Source organism: Lactuca serriola, chromosome 4 (assembly GCF_051521515.1).
Source record: "Lactuca serriola cultivar US96UC23 chromosome 4, Lser_US96UC23_V15, whole genome shotgun sequence".
NCBI lineage: Eukaryota > Viridiplantae > Streptophyta > Magnoliopsida > Asterales > Asteraceae > Lactuca > Lactuca serriola.
This window is the reverse complement of record NC_136411.1, coordinates 265,719,539-265,727,610: the sequence shown is the minus strand read 5'-3', so window position 1 is coordinate 265,727,610 and position 8,072 is coordinate 265,719,539.

Sequence of the window (8,072 nt, the reverse complement as noted above, 5' to 3'; positions counted from 1 at the left end):
TAACCATATCATCTTCAAACGTTTGTATTTGTTGATTATTTTCTTGTTTTATAATAGTTTTCTTAGCAGATAATATATATATATATATATATATATATATATATATACACACACACACACACACACACACACACACACATATATATATATATATATATATAGAGAGAGAGAGAGAGATGAATGATCATTTGAGAACCTATAGTTTCGCGAGAACCTGAGAACTAAAAGTGAAGCTTATATCAAAAATTTTAATGGCCTAGATCAAAGATGGCATATTTGTAAATATGATCAACTTTAATGGTATATTGGTTTTTAAGAAAATTATCATAAGGACAAATCAGGTATATGATTTTTTATATTAAAAATCATTTACAGCACACACAGACATACACATACACACACACACACACACACTCTCTCTCTCTCTCTCTCTCTCTCTCTCTCTCTCTCTCTTCTTCTTCTTCTTCTTCTCTCACTTCACAAACCATAGATGGGTATATCTCTAGTTCTCCATACTTTTTCACCAACGTCTTCACCAACGATCAAAGATGAGCGCCTCCTCCCTCCTTCATCGATTGCCTCTATCCTCTATCGATCGCCTTCCTCCTCTCTTCATCAGCCACCTCTACCATTGTTGATTGCGAATCTACTCACAGATCCTCCTTGGATCAATTTTTGAACTCGTGCTTTGTGATTTGCACTTCAGTAGCTCTTTCCACGTCTGCCTTCATCACCGATGTGGACTCAGTTGTTGCTTTCGTTGTCGTTGCGCCTAGGAAGTTGCAGACAGATGAGCTTGTCGTTGCTAATCTTTTCTAGGAGAATACTCCTTCTATTGTCTACATTACCACTTTACCTTCCAGGTATTTAGCTTTCTTCTCTTTTGTTTAACCTAATACTTACTTTACTAGGTGATGAAAAGTTGAACTTAATCATGACCGTTGTAAAAATTGGTTGATTGAATCGCAAAATGAAGTTATCGAATTATCTATTTCTTCTCTTTTCCACGATTGCTCATATCTGAGCTCATTTTTTGCATCATTTCAATTGAAATTGTAACTTGATTTGTGATATTGTTCCTGTTTTGATTATTAGCTAATGTTTGCTCTGAGAATTCATGTTAATTACTGAATAGATTTGGTAGGTTTACTTTGGGGGTCGTATGTTCTGAAACAAAAGATGAAAACTTTTCAGTCATTTTCTTATTCACATCACAACTTTTCTATACAGGGAAGAATTAGCCTAAACTAGGAAAGAGATAATCTACTCTAATTACAGAATTAAGGTCTAAAAATACATCTAATATAAAGGTAATTAGAGAACTAATTTAGGCCAATATACAATTGTTAAATATAGCACACTACTAGAAAAAAGGCCTTTTACGACGCTCATTGCGCGTCGTAAAACGCTCAGACGACGCGCAAATGTGTGTCAAGGAAGGCCCTGTCATAAAGAGAGACGATGCGCATTTACGACGCGCATTTATGACGCGCATTTACGACGCGCGGTTACGACACGCATTGCGTATCAAGGAAGGCCCTGTCATAAAGGAAGATGACACGCATTCGCGTGTCGTAACCTTACGACGCGCGCGTTAATGACACACAATGCGTATCAAGAAAGCCCCTGTCAAGAAAGGCCATGTCATAAATGAAGATGACACACATTTTTGCGTATCGTAAATTTAAATGTTTAAAAAAAAATATTATTTATAGATTTACTTATTTTCAAATTAAATTTGTATTTAATGTTTCATAATAGAAATTAAAATATAATATACAAAAAATAGAATCCATTGCATCAATTTAATGTCATACAAATAATCGTTCCATGGAAAGAGGTTTTCCTAACTATATAACCTAATACTACATTGTTATTAAGGAACACCTTCTTCTTTCTACTTCTTATTGTTATGTTTCTGTTTCCGCATGATACCCATTTTCATCGTCAACACATTAGTATTCAGAAAGGCTTCAAGCATCATCAATCTATGTTATAAAATATTAAAATTTAATACACATGTAGTAACATACATTTTTCCAAGAATCCAAAGTTCAATATAACCAATTAATGAATAACTTGAAATACGGTCTGGGGTTGAATGATGTACATCATGAACCAACACAACACAACAGATATGATAGTTACCTTGAATTGCAAAGTGCTGTTAATGGCATCACTTATAAGCTCCCGGTTGGACCCTTATCATGAACCAACACAACAAGTGCCTGATGAGACAACACACATTTTATAAAATCAAGAATTTCCCTATGTACCTTGTGTTTCTTGCATTCAGCCTTAATGTATATGCATTTGTTATCAATTAAAATCAAGAATTTCCCTATGTACCACAATTAATATCTCGAGAGTTATAGAATTTCATGTCAATTTTGGTGAAATTTTGAAATGGATAAACAAGCTTTTCAATCTATCACTATACAGTTTTTGATCAACCAATTCATAATACAATAAAAATAGTACCAAAGATTGATTAATTTAATCAAGTCTTTAAAAAATGGTGCAACACTTACTGTTCGTGAAAGCAAGGAATGAAGAGCATGCCCAAATTCATGGAAAAGGGTATCCGCATCAGAGTGGTTAAGTCTCACGATTGATGAATTATGGGGCTTTGAGAAGTTGCAAACAACGACAATCACCTTCACAATAATAATCAACAAAAACATTTCATCACTTTTTTTCTATTCTTGGTAATGGAATACAATAATAATTCCTGCAATTTGCCCTTGATGAACAAAACAAAATATACTGTAATAACAACTTACTGGCAACTGGTAATCTGTTTTGGAAACTGTACGCCCTCCTCTTATGGCAAAATGAGCACAACCAGTATACTTCCCCTGTCTACAATTTAAATCAAGGTATATATACTCCAAATCCCCCTGAAATGCATTTAATAACAAAACAAACAACAGTTAATTATATTTTTGGTCCCCTAATTTTTGCAATTTTGGTCTTATTTGAAGTTTTTGGTATCTGTTTCAAGAAAATGACTATATTTTTGGGGCCAAAGTTGAAAACAATCAGGTATTACTTGGAACAAGGATCAAAAAAGTTATAAGAACCTCAAAGGATGACCAAAACTGCAAGAGAAAACTTTTGGGACCAAATTGAAAAAATAAGCCATATTCAGAGACCAAACATTTAATTTACTCGATAAAACAAAATTGGGAATATTCATAGAAATGGATATGTACCTCATCAGGATGATGAAGGGCAACTGGTATTATGTTTTGGAAACTTTTGGGACCCTTTTTGACATTTTTACCCTTCAACTGGTTGTTGTTTTTCTTGCCCACCACAAGCTTTGACTTTTTTGCATTGGTCAACTCCCCTGCTTGCACTTTAGGTGGTCTTCCCCTGCGTTCTAATTTCTTGAAAAGCGCCACGTCATCAGTCAGATGTAATGATGTAGATTCACCTTGTGTCTTAGGAGGTCTTCCACGACGTTTTTGCTTCTTCTGTGGTTGACCAGTCTGTTGAATGTTTACATTGACTTCTTTGAGCTCAGTTTGGTCGAAGGAAATTCCCATATTTTGACTCAATCACACACAGTGTTCCCTCAGCAACCACCCTTTACAATGATACAGCAGCAGCAACACGTGTTGCAGAGCCAGCTTGGCATTCAGGCCCCACGAAGCGGAAGTGGGACCAGCATGGAAGGTCAAGGATGTGGAGTTTTTCCTGATTTCAGCTTTGGGGAAGTAGCATCCTCACATGGCGTTAGAACAGCAACCTTTTTAACAGCTAAAGATAACAGAGGCATAGCTGGTAGTGCTTCTAGTCATGATACTCATGAACATGAAGGTTCACACGACTTTCCACAAAAGAAAGGAAAATTAACCACAATAACAACTTAACGCTAGCTGTCTCCCATGTAAGAGACAGAGTTTAGTGAGTTTTGACCCTGAGTTGACTTCTTTTTTTAGATGTGCTACTTTGTACTAGCTCTACCTGGTTTATGTTGTAATAAGATAAGATGGTTTACAAGAATGTGAATTCAGATAAATACTGTTCTATGAGTGTCGCCATTAATGGTTTGTTTTAGGAAAAAGAAATTAGTCAAGGACTTGAATAATTAATTTACTTTTCTTAAATCTTAAATCTTATGTATATACACACAAGATGATAACATTTAGCTTCCATCTTTCTTTTGAAGCAAACAAGACTCTCACAGAGCCCACTCTAATCCACCTTGACACTGTCACTCTTCATCATAGGCCTTGTCCTCAGCACCTTACCATTTAGATAACAGCAAGTGTTACAATCGAGTAAACCCATTTACAAATTACTCCTTTATGTATAACTAAGCTTGTGTATTAGAGGCTGACTAGCAAACCATGTGTTTCTTAATAAGGGTGTCCCGCTCCTTCTTAAATAACCCAGAGATACTTAATATTGAACTCTGAAGTGCTACTGTTCCAGATTCCCACCCAGACCTTTTGCTGCAATTTAATGCTATACAAACTAAAAAGATATGTACAAGTGACTCTTAATAAGTGTTGCAGAAGATTAACCGGAAACCTGCATGCATAAATGATGTCAGCTCAAACAAAATAAGGCCAATAATTCAACCATCAAAATTATTAAAAAAAACAAATAATAACAATATGAAGTTTCAAGCATATTAAAAGATCCCACCTTGACAACCCAGTTCAAGTTGGAAACATCGTTATGCAAAATCAAAGCTGGAAGAAGCCAACGGTAACAATATTGAATGAAATTACTAGCTTCCACATTGAGAACAAAAAGTTCACGTGACTGCAAAGACCAAATGAGATTAAATGTACATCAAACAATGTCTTCCATTAAATAGTTGTGTTAATATTACCTCAACTAATGCAGCCAAGCTTACACCACACTGGACCCAGAAGAAAATAATTGATGCAATAAGCTCTCCAATGTACTACAAAACAGCTAAATTCAATCACCTTGATGTATAATAACCTCATAAACAGCTACTTCTAGTTATTCACAAAAAAAAGTCTAGATAGCTCAGTTTTGTCCCTCAATGACACAATCAATATCAATCTGTATTATAAGCTAGTGAGAGGATTAAAGATAAACTGAAAAAAAAAACCTCTGATCTGGAGTTGTATTGTAGTTTTTTAGAAAGGTTGTCAGGTACAGCAGCAACCAGCTTCCTGCAGTAAAGTGATTGCAATAAGTATAAAGGCTTTGGTTGGTCGGGAAATAAGTACAAGAATAGTACCTCTGGGAGGAATCAATAGCAGCAATAACACAGATCATAAAAACAGCTTGCATGAAATTTAAAAGGTCAACAGAAGCATACATATCCCCACCAAAGAAAAATCAGTCCAAAAACTTGATAACTATTACACATCTTCTACACAAATTTGCCTTTGTAGTGCCTCACTAAAAATTAAATCAGTCAGATAAGAAAAAAGAACATGTGGTGAATATTTATCACAAGAAATGACGTTCAATAAAATTTAAAAGGATTTAAATACCTCCAACTCAATTTTCTCACTATGCAGGGCAAGATACAAAAGGGTTACAATGATGGTTTCCATGATAGGGCGTGCTTGATGACCAGCAGCTAAAACCTCATTGGCTTTAACGACCTTATCCTTAAATAACACCACCAATTTTACACTAAAATTTGACCTGGAAAATGGAGAAACATAATCAGGCCACATATAGCAGTCAGTACCTTAGTTGGCTGAAGCTTAACATCAGAAAGCCTATCAACCATGTTGTCCAGTGATATAACCTGCAATACCACATATCAATGAAAAAATTAGACAAAAGAAATATCTATTGTCACTATATATTTACAGGAGAGTACCATATCAGAAAACCCTTGACAATAGACCAAAACCCTACCCGCTTCAAGGTTCAAGACCATTCAACCACAGCTCAGACATTAAATAACAAATAAACTGTGAATAAAATCTCAAATGTGGATATTTTACCTGATAACCGGATGAAGACTCAATAATAATAGTTGACATGAAGTTGGATTTCAGACCATCGATATGCTGAAACAGTGAAAAAGGAAATATTAAGCGGCTATGGAAGGGATAGAGGAGAGAGAATGAAGAAGATTTTGCGTTTTTGCTTCGTGATGATGCAAATATTTTATGGATTGAGCACCACCTGTAAGAAAATTAGGCGGGATTTTGCAAATTAGTTCCATGAACCAAGAGCTGGATTAAGAGGGGAAGAAGTAGAGGGATAGAGATGATGAATTCGAGATTGAGATGATGAATTCGAGAGATGGAGATGAAGAAGCCCTTTTTCTCCTCACACTGTTTTCTAATTTCACTACTAGAAAACAGCCCGATGCTTAGGGCAGGGAGGGATAGAGATGATGAATTCAAGATGGAGATGAATTCGAGAGGTGGTGCTCATTGTTTGCGTTTTTTCTCCTCACACTGTTGGCGAGTATTCTCAATAACAGCAGAGAGATGAAGAAGGTGAAATTACAGCAACGATGAAGTAGATGAATGGAAATCAGAAGCCCTTTTTCTTGATTGAGATGATGAATTCGAGAGATGGAGATGAAATCGTAACCTTCGATCTTTGATTGAGAAGTTGCACAGCAGTGTGAGGAGAATGAAAGATGCGTGAAAATGCTTAGGGCAGGGAGGGTAGCGGGCTTTTCTAATTTTTTGGCTTTTCTTTTCCCGCTTGTTACTAAGGAACGCGCGTTCATTAAAATTATAAAGCGACACATATAGAGGGCGCGCATTTAAGGTACAGCGCCCTCCGTGTTTTTAATTTTTTTTTCTTTTGACACTAATTTAAAGGCACGCAATAATGCGTGACCTAAATCCTTAAATTTTCTGAAGAGATGACACTTTTTTAATGTCACTCTTGTTTGCGTAACATATATTAATGAGTGTCATAATTTGCGCGTCGTAAAAGGCTATTTTTCTAGTAGTGGCAGTCAACAAATGTATAAGGTACAACTGTAATATTTCCAACACCTCCCCTCAAGTTGGTGAATGTATATTAATCATTCCCAACTTGGATACATTTGACTCAAAACCTATTCTCAACAGTGGTTTTGTCAGAATATCAGCTTCTTGATCGGTTGAGGGAACATACTAGAGCTTTATCTTTCTACTTTCAATCTCTGACTTGATGAAATTCCTATCAATGCGGACATGTTTTATACGATGATGTTGTATAGGATTATGGACATTTGCAATCGCTGGTTGACTATCACTGTAGAGGTGTAGTTGACCATTAACATCAATTTTCAATTCTATTAATTATCTGTCCAACCATATTAACTCACAAATTCCTTGTGCAATAGCACGATACTCTGCTTCGGTACTACTTCTTGACACAACTGATTTCTTTTTGCTTCTCCAAGTGACCACATTTCCCCAAAACTTGGTACAGTACCCTGTTGTTGATTTGCTATCTGACCAATTTGCATTAGTAAATCCCTCAATCTTTCGGTTCTCAGTTTTTTTTATAGAGCATTCCTTTTCCAGGTGTTCCCTTCAGATATCTAAGGATTTGATCAACTGCATTTTGATGGCAAATAGTTGGAGTGTGCATAAATTGACTTACTTGGCTAACACTATAGGCCATATCCGGCCTAGTGAGTGATAGATAAATCAGCTTTCCCATTACTCGTTGGTATCTTTCTCTATTTGTTGGAGGGTCTTCCTCAGTCAACTTTTCTTTCCAGTTCTTTTCCATTGGAGTAGTTGCTGGTCGGCAACCAAGCTTTCCTGTCTATTAACTATCTCTTTCATCCCTTTTCTCGTGTAGAATTTATGGTTAGATTCCATCCCCACGGTGACTCGTATTTCCCCAACCAAGGCAATGATGGATGGCTCGACGATGAGCCATAAGCGAATCATCGAATTCCGTTGGATGATGACTTCAGAGACAAATTTTTGGAGGATTCCGACTCCGAACCAGAAGTCAATGATGTTCCTCTGGTGGCTCCAATCCAAAATCCTAATCCTCGTCTGGCTTTTCAAGGCCCGACGCCTCTGTGGGTGGAATATTTGGGAGCATGGAGTCACGAGCAGGGTCAGCCTATTCCATACAATGGCGACCGAATCTTC